This window comes from Arachis ipaensis, chromosome B10 (assembly GCF_059453495.1).
Source record: "Arachis ipaensis isolate K30076 ecotype BB chromosome B10, ASM5945349v1, whole genome shotgun sequence".
In the NCBI taxonomy this organism is placed as follows: domain Eukaryota; kingdom Viridiplantae; phylum Streptophyta; class Magnoliopsida; order Fabales; family Fabaceae; genus Arachis; species Arachis ipaensis.
Window position 1 is genome coordinate 99,596,680 of NC_142435.1, and position 22,721 is coordinate 99,619,400.

General features: G+C 35.7%; 1 non-coding gene across 1 annotated transcript; it reads right to left on the reverse strand.

Annotated features, from left to right (window-relative positions):
* Nucleotides 1-3,269: 3,269 nt before the first annotated feature.
* On the reverse strand, nt 3,270-3,377 carry LOC148581047 (small nucleolar RNA R71). The gene has a single exon (XR_015896341.1). It is a non-coding gene; the product is annotated as a small nucleolar RNA R71 (small nucleolar RNA).
* Nucleotides 3,378-22,721: the final 19,344 nt, after the last annotated feature.

A 22,721-nucleotide genomic window follows, 5' to 3' on the forward strand; every position in this document is an offset into this window, starting at 1 on the left:
CACTTCAACCTGAATGTGATGAACGTGACAATCATCATCATTCCTTATGAACGCGTGCCTGACAACCACCTTCGTTCTACCTTAGATTGAATGAGTGTCTCTTAGATCTCTTAATCGGAATCTTCGTGGTGTAAGCTAGAATGATGGCGGCATTCAAGAGAATCCGGAAAGTCTAAACCTTGTCTGTGGTATTCCGAGTAGGATTCAATGATTGAATGACTGTAACGAGCTTCAAACTCGCGAGTGCTGAGCGTAGTGACAGACGCAAAAGGATAGTAAATCCTATTCCAGCATGATCGGGAACCTCAGATGATTAGCCGTGCCGTGACAGGGCATCTTGGACCATTTTCACAAGAGGAGGGGATGTAGCCACTGACAACGGTGATGCCCTTGCATAAAGCCAGCCATATAAAGGAGTAACACTGATTGGATGAAGACAGCAGGAAAACGGAGGTTCAGATGAACGAATGCATCTCTCTACGCCTATCTGAAATTCTCATCAATGATTTACATAAGTATTTCTATCCTTAGTTTATTATTTATTTTCGAAAACTACTTAACTATTTTATATCCGCCTGACTGAGATTTACAAGGTGACCATAGCTTGCTTCATACCAACAATCTCCGTGGGATTCGACCCTTACTCACGTAAGGTATTACTTGGACGACCCAGTGCACTTGCTGGTTAGTTATGCGAAGTTGTGAAGATATGTTTAGACCATGGTTCTGTGCATCCGTTTTTGGTGCCATTGCCAGGGAATCAATTTCGAACAACAATTCACAACCTGAGTAACAATTTTGCATACCAAGTTTTTGGCGCCGTTGCCGGGGATTGTTCGAGTTTGGACAACTGACGGTTCATCTTGTTGCTCAGATTAGGTAATTTTCTTCTTATTTTAATTTTCAAAAATTTTTCAAAAATCTTTCAAAAAATTTTTCATCTCTTTTTCAAAAAAAAAAATAAAATAAAATAAAATAAAAATGTTTTCAAAAATATATTTTTCTTCAAAATTTTTAAGAATGAATTCTAGTGTTTCATGAAACATGTTGAATCCTATCTGGCTGTAAAGCCATACCCAAACTGCTTTGGGATTGGTCTTCAACTAATCACCTCAATAGAGCCATGCCCAATTCTTCTGGATAGGGTATGTCAGGCGTGTCATGTCTGAGTTACATACTAAAGCTTGGCTGGCTATTAAGCCATGCCTGACCCTTTTGATTGGAGCTTTAGACTAAAAAGTATAAGATTCCTGGAATTCATATTAAAAATTTTGGAATCCTTATTTTTCTCTTTTCTAAATAATTTTCGAAAAATATAAAATAAAAATCCAAAAAAATTAGAAAATCATAAAAATAAAAAATATTTTCATGTTTCTTGTTTGAGTCTTGAGTCATGTTATAAGTTTGGTGTCAATTGCATGTGCATCTTGCATTTTTTCGAAAATTCATGCATTCATAGTGTTCTTCATGATCTTCAAGTTGTTCTTGGTAAGTCTTCTTGTTTGATCTTTGCATTTGCATGTTTTGTGTCTTTTCTTATTTTTCATATGCATTCTTGAAATCTTAGTGTCTAAGCAATAAAGATTTCTAAGTTTGGTGTCTTGCATATTTTCCTTGCATTAAAATTTTTTTTTTCAAAAATGTGTTCTTGATGTTCATCATGATCTTCATAGTGTTCTTGGTGTTCATCTTGACATTCATAGCATTCTTGCATGCATTCATTGTTTTGATCCATAACTTTCATGCATTGCATCATTTTTCTTGTTTTTCTCTCTCATCATAAAAATTCAAAAAATCAAAAAATATCTTTCCCTTTTTCTCTCTTAAAATTTCGAAAATTAGATTTGACTTTTTCAAAAATTTTTAAAATCTAGTTGTTTTTATGAGTCAAATCAAATTTTCAATTTTAAAAAAAATCTTATCTTTTTCAAAATCTTTTTCAAAAATCAAATCTTTTTCAAATTTCTTAGTTATTTTCGAAAATTCCAAAAATATTTTTCAAAAATATTTTTCTTAATTTTACATCATAATTTTCGAAATAACAATAACAATTAATGTTTTGATTCAAAAATTTCAAGTTTGTTACTTGCTTGTTAAGAAAGATTCAAACTTTGAGTTCTAGAATCATATCTTGTGATTTCTTGTGAATCAAGTCATTAATTGTGATTTTAAAAATCAAACCTTTTTCAAAAACTAATTTCAATCATATCTTTTCAAAAATATCTTCTTATCTTATCTTTTTCAAAAAATTTGATTTCAAAATATCTTTTCTAACTTCCTAACTTCTTATCTTTTCAAAATTTGTTTCAACTAACTTTTTGTTTGTTTCTTATCTTTTTCAAAACTACCTAACTAACTCCCTCTCTCTAATTTTCGAAAGTATCTTCCTTCTTTTTCAAAAATTTCTTTTTAATTAACTAATTATTTTATTTTATTTTATTTTTGAATTTTCAGAAATTACTAACCTTTTTCAAAAACTAATTTCGAAAATCACTAACTCTTTTTCAAAAATAATTTTCGAAAATTCTCCTTCTCTCTCATCTCCTTCTATTTTATTTATTCATCTACTAACATCTCTCCCTCACTCCCCAAAAATCCGAACCCTCTCTCTCTCTCTGAGTTCAGTTTTTCTTTTTTTCTTTTCTTCTACTCACACAAGGACCTCTATACTGTGGTATAAAGGATCCCTATTATTATTATTATTATTATTTTTTATGTGCTCTCTTCTTTGTCATATGAGCAGGAGCAAGGACAAGAATATTCTTGTTGAAGCAGATCCAGAACCTGAAAGGACTCTGAAGAGGAAACTAAGAGAAGCTAAATTACAACAATCCAGAGATAACCTTTCAGAAATTTTCGAACAAGAAGAGGAGATGGCAGCCGAAAATAATAATAATGCAAGGAGGATGCTTGGTGACTTTACTGCACCAAATTCCAATTTACATGGAAGAAGCATCTCCATTCCTGCCATTGGAGCAAACAATTTTGAGCTGAAACCTCAGCTAGTTTCTCTGATGCAGCAGAACTGCAAGTTTCATGGACTTCCATCTGAAGATCCTTTTCAGTTCTTAACTGAATTCTTGTAGATCTGTGATACTGTTAAGACTAATGGAGTAGATCCTGAAGTCTACAGGCTCATGCTTTTCCCTTTTGCTGTAAGAGACAGAGCTAGAATATGGTTGGACTCTCAACCCAAAGACAGCCTGAACTCTTGGGATAAGCTGGTCACGACTTTCTTAGCCAAGTTCTTTCCTCCTCAAAAGCTGAGCAAGCTTAGAGCTGATGTTCAAACCTTCAGACAGAAAGAAGGTGAATCCCTCTATGAAGCTTGGGAAAGATACAAGCAGCTGACCAAAAAGTGTCCTTCTGACATGCTTTCAGAATGGACCATCCTGGATATATTCTATGATGGTTTATCTGAGCTATCAAAGATGTCATTGGATACTTCTGTAGGTGGATCCATTCACCTAAAGAAAACGCCTGCAGAAGCTCAAGAACTCATTGACATGGTTGCTAATAACCAGTTCATGTACACTTCTGAGAGGAACCATGTGAGTAATGGGACGCCTATGAAGAAGGGAGTTCTTGAAGTTGATACTCTGAATGCCATATTGGCTCAGAACAAAATATTGACTCAGCAAGTCAATGTGATTTCTCAGAGTCTGAATGGAATGCAAGCTGCATCCAACAGTACTCAAGAGGCTTCTTATGAAGAAGAAGCTTATGATCCTGAGAACCCTGCAATAGCAGAGGTAAATTACATGGGTGAACCATATGGAAACACCTATAATCCATCATGGAGAAATCATCCAAATCTCTCATGGAAGGATCAAAGGCCTCAACAAGGCTTTAATAATGGTGGAAGAAACAGGTTTAGTAATAGCAAGCCTTTTCCATCATCCACTCAGCAACAGACAGAGAACTCTGAATAAAGTACCTCTAATTTAGCAAACTTAGTCTCTGATCTATCCAAGGCCACTGCAAGTTTCATGAATGAAACAAGGTCTTCCATTAGAAATTTGGAAGCACAAGTGGGCCAGCTGAATAAAAGGATCACTGAAATCCCTCCTAGTACTCTCCCAAGCAACACATAAGAGAATCCAAAAGGAGAGTGCAAGGCCATTGACATAAGCACCATGGCCGAACCTATAAGGGAAGGAGAGGACGTGAATCCCAAGGAGGAAGACCTCCTGGGACGTCCAGTGATCAATAAGGAGCTTCCCTCTGAGGAACCAAAGGACTCTGAGGCTCATCTAGAGACCATAGAGATTCCATTGAACCTCCTTATGCCATTCATGAGCTTTGATGAGTATTTCTCTTCTGAAGAGAATGAAGATGTTACTGAAGAGCAAGCTGCCAAGTTCCTTGGTGCAATCATGAAGCTAAATGCCAAATTATTTGGTATTGAGACCTGGGAAGATGAACCTCCCTTGTTCACCAATGAACTAAGTGATCTGGATCAACTGACATTGCCTCTGAAGAGACAGGATCCTGGAAAGTTCATAATACCTTGTACCATAGGCACCATGATCTTCAAGGCTCTGTGTGACCTTGGTTCAGGGATAAACCTCATGCCCCTCTCTGTAATAGAGAAACTGGGAATCTATGGGGTGCAAGCTGCTAAAATCTCATTAGAGATGGCATACAATTCAAGAAAACAGGCTTATGGACAAGTAGAGGACGTGTTAGTAAAGGTTGAAGGCCTTTACATCCCTGCTGATTTCATAGTCCTGGATACTGGAAAGGAAGAGGATGAATCCATCATCCTAGGAAGACCTTTCCTAGGCACAGCAAGAGCTGTGATTGATGTGGACAGAGGAGAATTGATCCTTCAATTAAATAAGGACAACCTTGTGTTTACAACTCAAGGATCTCTCTCTGCATCCATGGAGAGGAAGCAGAAAAAGCTTCTCTCAAAGCAGAGTCAACCAAAGCCCCCACAGTCAAACTCTAAGTTTGGTGTTGGGAGGCCACAACCAAACTCTAAGTTTGGTGACAAACCCCCATATCCAAACTCTAAGTTTGGTGTTGGGAGGTTTCAACAAAGCTCTGCACATCTGTGAGGCTCCATGAGAGCCCACTGTCAAGCTATTGACATTAAAGAAGCGCTTGTTGGGAGGCAACCCAATGTTTAATTATCTAATTTTATTTCTGTTTTTCATGTTTTATTAGGTTCATGATCATGTGGAGTCACAAAATAAATATAAAAATTGAAAATGGAATCAAAAACAGCAGAAGAAAAATCACACCCTGGAGGAAGACCTTACTGGCGTTTAAACGCCAGTAAGAAGCATGTTTTGGGCGTTCAACACCAGAACAGAGCATGGTTCTGGTTCTGGCGCTGAACGTCAGAAATGGGCAGCATCTGGGCGTTTGAACACCAGAAATGCACCCTGGAGGAGAGCTGGCGCTGAACGCCCAGAACAAGCATGGTTCTGGCGTTCAACACCAGAAATAGGCTACAAATGGGCGTTCAATGCCCAGAACAAGCACCAATCTGGCGCTGAATGCCCAGAGTTGTGTGCAAGGGCATTTGGCATGCCCAATTTGGTGCAAGGTTGTAAATCCTTGAACACCTCAGGATCTGTGGACCCACAGGATCACCTCAGGATCTGTGGACCCCACAGGATCCCCACCTACCTCCACTCACTTCTTCTCACCCCTCTTTCACACAATCCCATAAACACTCTTCCCCAAAACCCTTCACCAATCACCTCAATCTCTCTTCCCCATCACCTCTTCACCACTCACATCCATCCACTCTTCCCTATAAACCTACCTCATAAACTCCACCTACCTTCAAAATTCAAAACCAATTTCCCACCCAAACCCACCCTAAATGGCCGAACTTACCCCCCTCCCTTCCCTATATATAACCCTCCATTCTTTCTCATTTTCACACAACACAACCCTCTTTTCTCTTCTTGGCCGAAACACACCTTCCCCCTCCTCTCCATATTTTTTTCTTCTTCTTCTTCATCTTTTCTTTCCTCTCTTGCTCGAGGGCGAGCAAAATTCTAAGTTTGGTGTGGTAAAAACATAAGCTTTTTGTTTTTCTATTACCATTGATGGCACCTAAGACCGGAGAATCCTCTAGAAAAGGGAAAGGGAAGACAAAAGCTTCCACCTCCGAGTCATGGGAGATGGAAAGGTTCATCTCCAAAGCCCATCAAGACCACTTCTATGATGTTGTGGCCAAGAAGAAGGTGATCCCCGAGTTCCCTTTCAAACTCAAAAGAAATGAGTATCCGGAGATCCGACATGAAATTCAAAGAAGAGGTTGGGAAGTTCTAACAAACCCCATCCAACAAGTCGGCATCCTAATGGTTCAAGAGTTCTATGCTAATACATGGATCACTAGGAACCATGATCAAAGTAAGAACCCGAACCCAAAGAATTATCTCACCATGGTTCGGGGGAAATACTTAGATTTTAGTCCGGAAAATGTGAGGTTGGCGTTCAACTTGCCAAACATGGAAGAGAACGCACGCCCCTACACAAGGAGAGTCAACTTTGATCAAAGGTTGGACCAAGTCCTCATGGACATATGTATAGAAGGAGCTCAATGGAAGATTGACTCAAAAGGCAAACCGGTTCAACTAAGAAGACTGGACCTTAAGCCTGTAGCTAGAGGATGGTTGGAGTTCATTCAATGCTCAATCATTCCCACTAGCAACCGGTCTGAAGTTACTATAGACCGGGCCATCATGATCCATAGCATCATGATTGGAGAAGAGGTGGAAGTTCATGAGATTATACCTCAAGAACTCTACAAGGTGGCTGACAAGTCCTCCACTATGGCAAGGTTAGCCTTTCCTCACCTCATTTGCCACCTATACAATTCGGCTGGGATTGACATAGAGGGAGATATCCTCATTAAAGAGGACAAGCCCATCACTAAGAAAAAGATGGAGCAAGCAAGAGAGCCCATTCATGGAGCTCAAGAGGCGCATGAAGCTCATCACCATGAGATCCCGGAGATGCCTCAAATGCATTTTCCTCCACAAAACTATTGGGAGCAAATCAACACCTCCCTAGGAGAACTAAGTTCCAACATGGGACAATTAAGGGTGGAACATCAAGAGCACTCCATCATCCTTCATGAAATTAGAGAAGATCAAAAAGCAATGAAGGAGGAGCAACAAAGACAAGGAAGAGACATAGAAGAGCTCAAGGACATCATTGGTTCCTCAAGAAGGAAACGCCACCATCACTAAGGTGGACTCATTCCTTGTTCTTACTTTCTCTGTTTTTCGTTTTCTCTGTGTTAAGTGCTTATCTATATTTGTGTCATCATTACATGATCACTAGTAGTTAGTAACTTTGTCTTAAAGTTATGAATGTCCTATGAATCCATCACCTCTCTTAAATGAAAAATGTTTTAATTCAAAAGAACAAGAAGTACATGAGTTTTGAATTTATCCTTGAACTTAGTTTAATTATATTGATGTGGTGACAATGCTTCTTGTTTTCTGAATGAATGCTTGAACAGTGCATATATCTTTTGAAGTTGTTGTTTAAGAATGTTAAATATGTTGGCTCTTGAAAGAATGATGACTAGGAGACATGTTATTTGATAATCTGAAAAATCATAAAAATGATTCTTGAAGCAAGAAAAAGTAGCAAAGAACAAAGCTTGCAGAAAAAAAATAGGCGAAAAAAATTAGAAAGAAAAAGCAAGCAGAAAAAGCCAAAAGCTCTTAAAACCAAGAGGCAAGAGCAAAAAGCCAATAACCCTTAAAACCAAAAGGCAAGGGCAAATAAAAAGGATCCCAAGGCTTTGAGCATCAGTGGATAGGAGGGCCTAAAGGAATAAAATCCTGGCCTAAGCGGCTAAACCAAGCTGTCCCTAACCATGTGCTTGTGGCGTGTAGGTGTCAAGTGAAAACTTGAGACTGAGCGGTTAAAGTCAAGGTCCAAAGCAAAAAAAGAGTGTGCTTAAGAACTATGGACACCTCTAATTGGGGACTTTAGCAAAGCTGAGCCACAATCTGAAAAGGTTCACCCAGTTATGTGTCTGTGGCATTTATGTATCCGGTGGTAATACTGGAAAACAAAGTGCTTAGGGCCACGGCCAAGACTCATAAACAAGTTGTGTTCAAGAATCATCATACTGAACTAGGAGAGTCAATAACACTATCTGAACTCTGAGTTCCTATAGATGCCAATCATTCTGAACCTCAATGGATAAAGTGAGATGCCAAAACTATTCAAGAGCCAAAAAGCTATAAGTCCCGCTCATATGATTGAAGCTATGTTTCATTGATAGTTTGAAATTTATAGTATATTCCCTTCTTTTTATCCTATTTTATTTTCAGTTGCTTGGAGACAAGCAACAATTTAAGTTTGGTGTTGTGATGAGCGGATAATTTATACGCTTTTTGGCATTGTTTTTAGTATGTTTTTAGTAGGATCTAGTTACTTTTAGGGATGTTTTCATTAGTTTTTATGTTAAATTTACATTTCTGGACTTTACTATGAGTTTGTGTGTTTTTCTGTGATTTCAGGTATTTTCTGGCTGAAATTGAAGGACTTGAGCAAAAATCAGATTCAGAGGTTGAAGAAGGACTGCTGATGCTGTTGGATTCTGACCTCCCTGCACTAAAAGTGGAGTTTCTGGAGCTACAGAACTCAAAAAGGCGCGCTTCCAATTGCGTTGGAAATTAGACATCCAGGGCTTTCCAGAAATGTATAATAGTCTATACTTTGGCCGAGTTTAGATGACGTAAAAGGGCGTTGAACGCCAGTTCTACGCTGTTGTCTGGAGTTAAACGCCAGAAACAAGTCACAAACCAGAGTTGAACGCCAGAAATACGTTACAACCTGGCGTTCAACTCCAGAAAGAGCCTCTGCACGTGTAACATTCAAGCTCAGCCCAAGCACACACCAAGTGGGCCCCGGAAGTGGATTTATGCATCAATTACTTACTTCTGTAAACCCTAGTGACTAGTTTATTATAAATAGAACTTTTTATCATTGTATTCGCAGTCTTGGTTACTCCGGTTCCCCTCTGGGGCCGAGACCAATGAACTCCATTATCACTTATATATTTTCAACGGTAGAGTTTCTACACTCCATAGATTAAGGTGTGGAGCTCTGCTGTTCCTCAAAGATTAATGCAAAGTACTACTGTTTTCTATTCAATTCATCTTATTTCGCTTCTAAGATATTCATTCGCACTTCAACCTGAATGTGATGAACGTGACAATCATCATCATTCCTTATGAACGCGTGCCTGACAACCACCTTCGTTCTACCTTAGATTGAATGAGTGTCTCTTAGATCTCTTAATCGGAATCTTCGTGGTGTAAGCTAGAATGATGGCGGCATTCAAGAGAATCCGGAAAGTCTAAACCTTGTCTGTGGTATTCCGAGTAGGATTCAATGATTGAATGACTGTAACGAGCTTCAAACTCGCGAGTGCTGAGCGTAGTGACAGACGCAAAAGGATAGTAAATCCTATTCCAGCATGATCGGGAACCTCAGATGATTAGCCGTGCCGTGACAGGGCATCTTGGACCATTTTCACAAGAGGAGGGGATGTAGCCACTGACAACGGTGATGCCCTTGCATAAAGCCAGCCATAGAAAGGAGTAACACTGATTGGATGAAGACAGCAGGAAAACGGAGGTTCAGATGAACGAATGCATCTCTCTACGCCTATCTGAAATTCTCATCAATAATTTACATAAGTATTTCTATCCTTAGTTTATTATTTATTTTCGAAAACTACTTAACTATTTTATATCCGCCTGACTGAGATTTACAAGGTGACCATAGCTTGCTTCATACCAACAATCTCCGTGGGATTCGACCCTTACTCACGTAAGGTATTACTTGGACGACCCAGTGCACTTGCTGGTTAGTTATGCGAAGTTGTGAAGATATGTTTAGACCATGGTTCTGTGCATCCGTTTTTGGTGCCATTGCCAGGGAATCAATTTCGAACAACAATTCACAACCTGAGTAACAATTTCGCATACCAGATACTAACAAAGGCACAACCCCTAAGACAAAGACTAAACAAGGGAAAGGTCAAAGTAAAGGAAGGTTGTGTGGTACAACCCTCACCTCAAAGAAGCGTGGTCCTATTGATATTTTGATGAGAGCTGGACTATCAAAGCTTTAAAAGGTCCGACCTGCAACCTCAAAGGTATATACTTAATGATGTTTGTCTCAACTGTTTCCACCTTGTATTTGAATTTTTTTTATTTTTCGAATATATTTCAGTCGAAGCAATCCCAGAAAGGGACTTCCTCTCAAGTTGCTAATATCAACGATCTTTCTTATCAAGAAGTGGATCAGCCAGTTCATGCTGAAACAGAATTCCTTCAGCCTATTTAAACTACTTAGACTGTTAGTCCGTCTACTCCTATTTTGACTTTGACTCAGAATCCATTATTAACAACATCTCATATTACAACCTCTTCTCCACTGGTACTTCTTTTGTTTAGATTTTCAATTAAGTTCCTTTCAACTGTCACTTTATCCTTATATTTTTGCCCTTTTCAGATTCACTATATGCCACTTCCTAGTGATGCGGGATCTCACCAAGAATCTGGGCCTGCATATGAATCAGGGTCAATCGTTGTAGCTACCACTATTGTTCCTGGATGTTTGACACAGAAATTTTTAAATTGTCGACATAGAAATTCGTCGACGAAGACACTATACTCGCACTGTCGATATAGAAATTCGTCGATCAAGACAAGGAGCCACCTTTTAATGTTCCTTCTCTAGAAGCTAGAGATTTGAATTCTGATGACATCGACTTTGACTTGGAAAATATCCTATCTGAAACTTGACAAGTTTATTCCTCTGAAGGAACTATGGTATTGTCTTCTGGTCTAAAGTTGAGCATTGTTATCGTTCAAGCTGAGAAGTCAACTCAGGCAGCGTCGACCAAAAAAGAAGAGATTATAGAAGAAATTGATTCCCCTGTGCCCATGGGTCTAGATCCTCAAGCTTGACAGAATCAACATTATTCTTGATTGCTTAAAACATTCCATTGAGGATATCAACGACGATATTGTCCCAAAGGGTCGACTTACTGATGCGCTTGCTTTTCTCAATCAACGTATTTCTTCTGACATGCATTTAGCTCTTAGCTCATTTATTGAGGACGTCTCCTCCCACCTTTCTGAAATTCACAATGCTGGCCAAGAACTGAACAAGTTACTTGAGACTTTAGCCGACTGTGATATTCAGCTGAAAAAATATGATGTAACAACCCTACTTTTTACACTAACGTGAGATTTTTTTCCAAATAATATTTTAAAACAATTAGTTTCATTTTGACAAGTTGACTTCGAACACCAAAGTAAAATAAATGGTAATATAATTGTATTATTATGTTATTTATTTATTTTACTTGCTTTAATTATAATAGAGCCTAGATAATAATAATAATATTATTATTATCAAGTCTGATATTCGCCGATATAAGTAATTATCGGTATTTCTTGATGAGTTTAGAGTTGTTAATACTTTATCAAATATCTTTCATCCTTAAGTTACTAATGTCATTTATATTAGTAACTCACATATATTTACCCTCATATTTATTATTACTTGTGTTTTAATATATCCAATTTTCATAATTATCAATTTAAGATATTTATAACTTGAATTGCTGACTCAACAACTTATAATTGTGACACATGCCCCCTTTATTATTGTAACACTTGATGACTGTACAGCTTCTAACTTCGATTTTTTGTGATCCGTAACTCCAATAAAAAATCTATTTCGATTAAAGTGTTTATGTCTTCCTCTTCTACATGTTGACATCATTTTTGTTTGGGAGAAGTTGACGGTGAAGTTGCTCTCCCTCCCTTGTGGTTTAGCCGAAGGTGCAACTAGGCGGAGTAGTCAATTTTTGACATTTTCTTCTTCAGTTGTTCGGTTAGAAAGCTTCTTTGGAGTTTCTGTTATTTTGGTTTCATACGAAAGTAGGGTTTTGGTAATTTTTCATCGATTAAATCTGTATTGGATAAGTGAATTGATGTTGTGATTGATTATTGATTGAGTTTGATTGATTTTATGTTGAATTTTTATGATATATTCATTATTTGATGATGATAGTTCGGTCAGTGTTAGTGCAATCAAGAACCAAAATATTTTGAAGAATATGGGATTATGTTAGAAATCGAGTAAAATTTGTGTGGTTAAAGGGCTGAGAGATTAAATTAAAAGTTGTGAAAAATCGATAACCGTAAAACTTGAAAACAGATTAATTTTCAAGTAAATATTTTTGGAGAAAAAGGAATAAGGGTTTCGGTTTTGGGAAAGGGGAGAGATCAGTGTTTGAGTTTTAATTTGAAGGATAAAATTGTATTTTCATAAAAAGATCAAGGTAAAATTTGTAATTATATAAGTTTTCAAGTATTTTGGGCAATAAATAAAGTATAAGAGTAAAATGGGTATTTTATAAAAGTTTAGGGTTACTTTACGAATATTTAAATAAGTGACGTTTCAAATATAATTTTATGAAATATTGGGTTAAAAGTAAATTATTTAAAAATTTGAGGTTTAAAACATAATTGATAAAAGTTTAAAAGAGTTAAGTCTTCAAGGAAGTTGTAAATACTATTTATTTATTACTTAAATTATTTTATTTGTATTAAAAAATTATTATTATTATGATTAATATATTAAGAATATTATTTAGTAAAGATATTATTATTATCGATATTATTAATGGTAAGACAGAACAGAATAAAAAGAAGTACCCTTTTAAAAGATTTAGAGACACAAAGTTAATTTAAAAATCTTATGATTCTCTTTCCATAAAATTATTAGTGGAAGACGAGAGAATAATGTGAAGATAGTTTGAGCTATTAGGTTGCGTTTGTTTACATAGACAGGACACTGAGACAGGAATACTGAGACACAAAATTGTGTTTGACAGAGGAGACATAGATAGAGACAATGTGTCTAGGGACACTGAATTAGTGTATTTTGTGTCCATCCTGACAGGAAGGACACGGAGACACTAACAAGGGACACAACTTATTTTTCATTTTTTCTTTCATTATTCTTGTTAATTTTTTATAATTATATTTTTTATTATTATATTTTTCGTCTCAAATTTTTTGAATGAAAAAAAATGAGAATAAATTATATTTTCATAATTTGTTCTAGTTTATCACCAAATAGGATACAAGAATACAAAATTTTGTGTCTATGTCCTTTATGTCTTGTTCTCAGTGTCTTGTCTTGTTCTGTTCTTAGAAACAAACGTAGCCTTAAAGATAAATAAGTAAAAAACTAAAGAAAGAGAAAAGATAGTTCAGCACGTGTGATTATGGGAAGGTCATGAGAGGGTAGCGATATTATAGTGCCAAAGGATAAATGATAATAAATCGTGGGCTTTGTATGTGAATGATTATGCGGGGACGCCTATAAATAAGGAATGGTTTCCAAGAGAAGGGGTCACATACTTCAGCTGGAGAATTAGCGCCTGCAAGTATTTGTAGATGTCATGTTCGACATATTTCAACTAGAGAATCAGTGCCTGCAAGAAGTAGGAACTTACAGAGGTTGTATCGTTGGAATGCCTTATCCAACTTGCGAGTTAGATTGTGTCGGGTGCGGGTCGAAACCGGCAAATAAGCTCATTACCTGCGATAAGAATAGTCATGCATCATCCTTGTTTACACATTTTGCATTTGGTTTGGTGTTGTGAATTATTTGTGATTTCTTGAGTGTGTTTGTGGTTTTCATTAATTGTTAATCTGAATTTCTGTGACTCGTTATTGTTCTGGTTCCCTATGTTTGGCTGCGATTGACTGAATCTGTGATAATACGAATTTAATTATTTACCCTCAACCCTACTAAGAATTTTCCAATTCTTACCACTTCCTTTCCCCCTCCCCCCTTCAGATGGAGACAAGAGTTTTGTTCTATGATCTGGAGCATCTACGTATATATGAGGACCCTGTACAGCATAGTTTTTATATAGTAGCCTCTGAGCATAGGGTATGTATGTATGTGTTGCGTGATCATTGCTTTCGACATCCGATTAACACTCTGCTCTTTAACCTTGATATGCCATACGAGTTTTCTCTAGCATGGCTTCACCCAGACATTCCTCATCATCCATTCCACGATGGACCTGGACTTCATCATCACCCTGTTCAGCCTGAGGATCATGTTGTTCTTGAGCCTGATCCTGTGGAGGAGTATATACCCGAGCCTGTACATGGGTGGGATCTTCCTTTAGAGCTGATTTTGTCATCCTTATCTAGATTTTTGGCAGAGGATTAGCATACGACTTCTATCAGTGGGACTGTGTGCATGGATCAGAGTAGTGATACTAGTGCCATGATTTTCTCTGAGATTATTGAGATCTCTGACGACGATGACGAAGATCCTGAGGAGTGTCTTGATGTGATCGAGATTTCTTCCTTTGATGATGACAGTTTATAATTAGATTTGACGGCGTGATTTTGAGATTTTCTTATGTTAGCCTAGATTTTGTATTTAGTCTCTCACTTTTGATTAGACTCACTGAGAGAGTAAGCTGTGAATAGTTTGACTAGGTTAGTTTCAGGCACCAGCTTATGAACTTCTTATATGGATCAGGACCCGGAGTGTTGGTTGTGTCTATAGTAATAAGTTGTGAAGAGTTATATGCTAACTAATATTTTGTATGGCAGTATATATATATAAAGTGTACATGATGTATATTATTCTTATCCTTGACATTCATGTTATTGTTTTTCGTATTTAATTTTACATCACCGTTTTGTCTAATCGTAATTGGTTTTCTTGCGACCTTTTTTGTGTTAAAAAGAAAAAGTTTTTCTAAAACACGATTTCGTACTAACACGTTTACAGGCTTAATAATAAATATTAGTTAAGTTCTTGGGTGACAAGTTGGTGACACTCAATTTTCAGTACGATCATGACATACTGGAATTTGAGTCGTTACAATTTGGTATCAGAGTAGTTTGTTCCTATTAAAGCCTGGTGAAATGGACTAAATCATGCTTCATTGCATACTCTAAGTTGTGTTTCATACATATAGGATATCCTTGTGATATGGATTGCCTAATTATCATTGTGTATCTATTTTAGAGACTATTCATCCTTTTCTGAACAGGATCTTGATGGTTGCACGAGAATGAGGACATTGTAGGTGCATTGAGAACCCTGTAGATGATCCGATGAGAGACGTGAATGCTTTTATAGCTACGATAAATACCATGGCTGATGTTGTGCATGAAACGGCAACTGCTACGACTCGAGCAATTGACTGTTTAGGGGAAGGTAATGGTAGGCGCCCCGGGGGTCGTAATGATGAACATAACGAAGAAGAGAACAACGGGAATCATGATAAACCTATGACGCTGGCAGTTTTTTTGAAGGTGAATCCTCCTAAGTTTAAGGGGATGCTTGTTGCGACTGAATTTGACAACTGGTTCCGAGGTATCGAAAGGTCATTGAAAGCGCAACATGTACCAGAGGGACAACATGTAGAGTTTGCAACCTATATGATGGAAGGAGAAGTTGAGCATTGGTGGCTGGAGTGCAATAGTTGCTACGACAGGAGGAAAGAGAGATTGTTTGGGATACTTTTAAGGAGAAATTTTACAAAAGGTATTTTCCAAGATCCGTTCGTGATGCTAAAGAGATGGAATTAATTCATTTGAAACAAGAAAATATGTTGGTGGCAGAATATACCCAGAAATTTGAGGATCTGTGCCGTTTCTCTAAGATCTATCAGAAAAACTCAGATGATTTTGAAGAATGGAAGTGTTTGAAGTACGAAGGAGGACTTCGTGATGAGCTGATGCATTCGTTAGTACCACTAGAGATATGAACTTTTACGGAGCTTGTCAATAAGAGCCAGTAGATAGAGGACTGTGAAAAGAAGATGACAGCATCAAGGATGAGTTGTCTGAGTTTACCACCAATAAACTTTAATAATTTCCTTAGACAAGCGGTACAATGAAAGGTTGATTTTAAGGCACCTGGAGTACCTATGCGAGAAAATAAGCAAGTTATGAGGTTTCCTACACGTTCTACTGTTGGAAATGAAAACAGGCCAAGACAGAATGCAGGTAAGCAACCTCAGCAGATCCAGATAGGCCTTATGTGTAAGCAGTGTGGAAAAGATCACACTGGTAGGCCTTGTTATTTTGGAACAAAAGTCTGCTACAATTGCGGTGAACTGGGACATATAGGGAGTAATTGTCTGAAGAAGCCAGTACAAGGAGTGGCTAGGCCGCAACAGCAAGGAAGAGTATTTACAATAATTGCTGAAGATGTTGTGTATTCAGACTCAATGATCCAAGGTCAGTGTTATGTCAAGACTCGTTTTCTATCTGTACTTTACGATTTTGGTGCATCGCATTTTTTATTTCTTTAACTGTTTCGCGAGAGTTGGGATTAGATTTCTCCAAGTTGAATTTTGATTTGCTTATTCATACACCTACATCCCAAAGGATTCTGACTAGCCTACTGTGCCGACAAGTAGAGTTTGATATAGACAGTAGAACCTTTACACATGACTTGATTTGTTTACCTTTGCATGGTTTAGATGTTATTTTGGGATTAGATTGGCTATTCAAAATTATGTTTTTCTTGACTATTTTGAGAAAACTGCTATTATTTTGTCTGATAATGTGCATACTGGACTTGTGTTATCCCTTTTTTTTTTACTTAAATTCTATGAGAATTACTTATAATGGAGTACGTTCTGTTATCGGCTAGCTCAAGTGGCAGTGAGCAAAATTTGGAACAGATCTGAGTAGTGAAGGAATTTCCTAACCTTTTTCCTGAAGACATTCCAGAGTTTCCTCCTCAGCGAGAGATAGAGTTTAGCATTGATTTGATACCTGGAGTTGGACCAATTTTGATAACATCATATCATATGGCACCATTGGAACTGGCAGAACTCAAGAGCAGTTGGATGAATTACTTGGAAAGAAATTTATTTGTCCTAATGTATCACCATGGGAGCTCCAGTGCTATTGGTAAAGAAGAAAGATGGAGGACTAAGGTTGTGCATAGACTATAGGCAGTTGAACAAGGTTACCATCAAGAATAACTATCTACTTCCTCGGATAAATGATTTGATGGATCAATTGAAAGGCACAGTGGTATTCTCGAAGATCGATTTTTGATCTGGTTACCATCAGATTCGAGTAAACAATGGGTTATGGAGATATAAGCATAGGATCTGTATACCATTATCAATTACCTTCTGTATCAGTACCCTAAAATGGATACAATTATTAGTATAATTTCCAGAGACTTGATGAAATTTATAAAACTTTTAATTTCTAATTTCAGAAATAGATGGCATTCTTTTTCTTTCAGGAAGTACAAGCTATTTATCTTTCAATAACATGTCAAAAATTTGTTCAGTTTTTGTCAAGTTGAAAGAGTAACTTCTTCCTCCTATTAAAGGAGGTTCGTCTTTTGCTGGATTAAGAGATCGACACACATATGGGGTCCATCTTTTAATTGTGGAGCAAAGGCAGACTCATTGTTCGACTCTTCTTCACTAATACAGTTGACATAATTTACCTTTTTATTAAAGAAATATTTTTTTTTGCTCAATTCATGTTCTTTTTTTTATTCAACTTTTTAATTTGTTGAACTTTATCAGCGAACTGAGCCAAGTCGAGGAATTGCTGGTTCACTAATTTCTTTCAAATTTTGAAGTTGAGATCATTGATGACCATTTTGACTATTTTCAGGTTCAGGAATAGGAGTGAAACATTTGTTTCTCATATTCTTGAATCGAATCAAATAGTCATCAATCGACTCGGATTTTTTCCTTCTCACAGTGAATAAATCAGACAAAGTTACTTTCATCTCACCTCTAAATAATTGATCATAAATTTTTTTTCTAATTGAACCCAGCTATGGATTGAGTTAGGTTGCAAATTTGAAAACTATGTGAATGCATTCTTTGTCAAAGAGAAGAAAAAATATCTCATTTTCAAATATTTATTACCAGCTAATTCACCGATTTCGACTATATAGCGAGCTATATGCTCGATCGTCGGTTCTCCACTCTTACTTACAAACTTTGTGAGGGATTTAGGAGTTTTGACTCCCCTAGGAAGTTCAGCTTGCAAGACATAATCTAAAAAGAGAGAAATGAAATAGGGTTGATTTGTCACCCCAATATTTAACCCTGCTCGATTCAAAATCTATTCGACAGCTTGAGTTATATTCTGACCATAAGATTGAGTAGCATTGTTTTCTCTTGCCTCATTCAAAATTTTATTTGGATCATCTCCTCTATTAAAAATTACTTGAGGATTGTTTGCATGCATTCCACCTATTGGTGGTATAAATGGTCGATTGACTGCTCCTGCAATATCATCAACACATCGAACTATTTGCTCTATCCTTGCCTTATTATTTTTCATTATAGGATTTAAAATTGTAGTTATCTACTGTGTAAGAATATTGACCAAATCATGCTGACTATCCTCAATTTGTTGTCTAAATATAACCAAAGATTCGACCGTATTAGGAGACTTTGTTCTAATGGAAACTTGTCTCAACATCTTTGGAAATATGAAGGCACGTTCTCCATTAACTGGCAACCACCTGTACCTTGTGTCAAAATGATATTTGGCACTACTATATTAGGTTGCAAGGACATAGGTATCAACCCTAAATATGGGAGATTATTCATCAAATATTGATAAACATTATAATTTGCCATATTAAGATTATGATTGGCTGACATACCCACTGGAGGATATCCTATAGGAGATGTAGGATTATACAAGGGATTGTTCCTTGTCATGGTTGTACTTGCTATATATTCCATGTTGGGATTATTCAATGGTGGAGAGTAATTTGGAGGCAATCCATATGGAGGCTATACTCCATATGAAGGCTATACTCCATATGGAGGCCATGTACAGGGAACAGTCGAAGGAACTCCTTCTATTATAACAGGGTTCATCGTTCGACTTGATGGGCTAGCCTCTGTCTCTTGGCCTCTTGTGTTTTCACGAGTGCATTATTTGACGTATCCGTCAAAGTAGAGGCTCTATCAGTCATTATTAACTTGCCAATGCGTAATCGCATGCAAAATTTGACACGTTAGTTAACCCAAGGTCCCACTGGGCATGCCAATTTGTTTCACTTGATTTTTGGTAACCTCGACAGGGTTTTTCGACAGGGTGTCGAATCAAACTTGTATCAAGATCTCAAGTATCGGGGAGCAGATACGACTCCTCTGAAAAAGAGTAGGCTCGACCCAAGAATTACTTAGCGTTTGTGTCAAAATGTATGAAATGCTTGAATTGTAGCAAATAATAAAAAATTGCAATAAAACAAATGTAGCTTTAAAATTGCCATTGAAAGAAAGCAAAATACTTGAAGAATAGAAGTAAAAAATAAAATGCTTAAAGCAAACAATGAAAAGAAAACGGAAAAAAGAAGATCAAAGAAAAGCAAATAAAAATGGACTTCCAACACTCACATGCACTTGTGCTCCATAGTTTTCTGTTGCGTCGCTGGTACTGAAAATTTTAGCGGAGACTTATCTGTGATGATCTAGTATTTTTGAAAAAGTCCTAGATCTCTTTTAAGTTTCTACTATTTATAGACCATGGAGATGGACTTGCCATGGAGTATGTTGTCCACTATCTTACTTTCTCCTTTTTCTCAGCCATGGCCTTGCCTTGACCATGAAAAATCTTGTCCCCCAAATTTTGATACCAACATTTTTCTTGGTCTTCAAGTCCCACATTTTCTTCAGCTTGCTCTTTAAATTTCGCACATATGTTTTCCACTCATCTTGAAGGTCAAGTAGCAAGTTTTGATGCTTAAGGAAAGGTAATAACTACCTTTCGACTTCGACTTTCTTTGTACTATCTTTCTTCGACTTCTCCATTTCTGTAGTCGAAACATTACTTGTGTAATCGAAATTATTGGCAGTCGAAATGCCCTCTTGTTGAGAAAAATCTATTTTTGATACCAACATCATGAAAGATAACAAATCGAATGGAGTTAATTCAATTACTAAGGAAGAAACGAGACAAAAATAGGATAATACTAAATTAAACTAAGCTTCGTCGAATTACACTAAAATGCATTTTTAAAAATAAATCGAAACGAACTGCTTTGATTTACTACGAGTAGAATTCTTTGCTTATGGCCTTATGAGATATACATGCATATACCCTATCCGTAGTAAATCGATGCAGTTCGTTTCGATTTATTCTTGAACATGCATTTCAGTGTAATTCGAAAAAATTTGGTTTGATTTAGTATTGTACTATTTTTGTTTCGTTTCTCTCTTATATTATCTTTCATGCTAATTCGAATTTGCCTATTCGGTTTACATGTAAATAGGTAAAAGCGAGTTATTCTTATTTGATTTATATAGATGCACTTAGAATAGAGTGTGTAATCTATTCTAATTTAGAATATGTCTATAATTTTAAATTTTATTAAGGTGAATTACCCTAAAATAAAAATTCAAAATAATAATTTCCGAGCTTAAGTTGAGGAAGTTTTAGTGTTTGACTTTAATTTCCGGTTAGAAAAGTACGACAAAGAAAACTAGGGAATATTGAATTAGTAGTTATACTAAATAGAGAGAGATCAATAGATTAGATTATTAGTAATAGTCTAAGTCCACTTTAGCGGATGAAGAAAAATAATAGGTAGTGATGACCATCCTTAAGAAAAAATTCTCTATGGTTAGTAATCATCATAAGTTGAATAGTTAATTTAGAAGAAAAAAGTCCATGCTATAAAAAATAATCGTTCCAATATGTCTCCTTACAAATACATTCTTATGTTATTATGTAGAACAATTTTATTCACTAAATTAAAGAAAAAATACAAAGAAAAAATAATCCTCTATACATACAATTCATTTCTTCCTTTTTATTACCTTCTCAACAAATTAGGACAAAAAAACCTTTATTCGCACCCAATATTTACCACAGATTCAACTACTCAAACAAAAATAATTGTTCAACTAATTTAATTATTCTTCTATTTAAGGTTAATTATTTGACTAAAAAATATTAATCTAACAAATAAATTTAAAAAAAATTAACAGAAATCATACTTTATAGATTTGTTATTGCACATGGATATATTATCTATTAGTTTGACTTTGAAAATCTCACATACGTAAGGTTAATGTCAATGTTCAAAGTTCTAACAGCTTGTTCTATATATAGCTACCACACATCCCAACTAATGAGTAAGGATTTCGGTTATGATATTTTACGGTATTATGAAAATAAAAAATGTAACGTATGAACGAGTAAAATCAAATATTTATTCGCCAAAAAAAAAAAAATGAATATCATTATTCTCTATGATCTTTGCTCCTACTAGCAATTGATATTCAAATACGCGTCTATGGTGGATCAAAATCAAATAGAAGGGAGTAATCTTGCGTTTAGCTATCGTATTCACGTTGTTGATATTAAATTATCAAATTAAATTGTAGCTAGCGTCCGGTCTAAACTCTGAAGTCTAAACAATGCTTTCTAAATAGGAGGCAAAGCTAATTAAATGATTAACAACTCGTGCATTTGATTAACATAATTGGCTCATTTAAAAAGGGTTTGATTTGAACTTTGAAGCGACGACCAAAGTGGAGAGTTGAGTGGACATAAAGAATAGGAAGATTTTTTGTTTATAAAAAAATGTATATTTAAATAAAAAATTAGACATTAAATTAGTTATTGTGTGTATATCTTTATTAATTTTTAGTACATGCATATTATATATAATTGTTATTTTTTATTTTTTGGTAGTATCTAAACTTTTATATCTCGTATATTGTCTATTTAATTTCAAGGTCATCTATCATTTTTAAATTAGTGTAACATTTATTTTAAGGGTTTAGTTAATATATATTCTTTATATTCATGTTATTGATTAAAACAAAATTATAGAGAAGATACAAAATTTAAATTTCAATATATTTATTAAAGTAAAATATTTTAAAAAATTTAATAATAACCTTGACATATTAATTAAACTCTTATTTTAAAATATAAATTCTTGCAACGTATTTTGAAATTTAATTCAATGTCCTAAAAATATTAACTTTTAGATTTTAAGAGAGTATTATTTTCTTAAGGGAGGTATATATAGGCTGCGTTTGATACAAAATAACACTATTTGACGGCATGTGAAGCGTGAGGTTTGAATGTATCATGTGTATGGTGTAACTAGCTGCTATATATATATATATATATATATATATATATATATATATATATATATATATATATATATATATATGTAACACTTTGTAAAGTATAAACATGGTATAATACTTGAACTTGCGAGTGAAAAGTCACCTAACACGCCTTTGAAATTATTGAATTGTTTTCTCTTTCTTGATAGCAGAGGAGACACGTATTTTGGTTTTTAGTCAAATATAATTTCTTGAAAGGAGACATGTTAATTTATCACCAAACACCCAAATATAATTTGCATGATGAGGACGGAGAAAAAGTATATCAAAATAGTTACACCATGTTTTTTATTCCTACATTATTGATGATCAAATTTTCAAATATCGATCAAGTGAACATATGCTAGCCGCAACATATATATGTGGAACAGTGGGAGCAGGGAGCTCATACGACAAAAGTTGCAAATAATTCTTAGTCATTCGATTGATAAAATTTTTAATTTTCAAAAAGTAGTTTACAAAAATTAATTTCTGAAAAATAATTTTTCAAAATTTATAAAACTTTTGA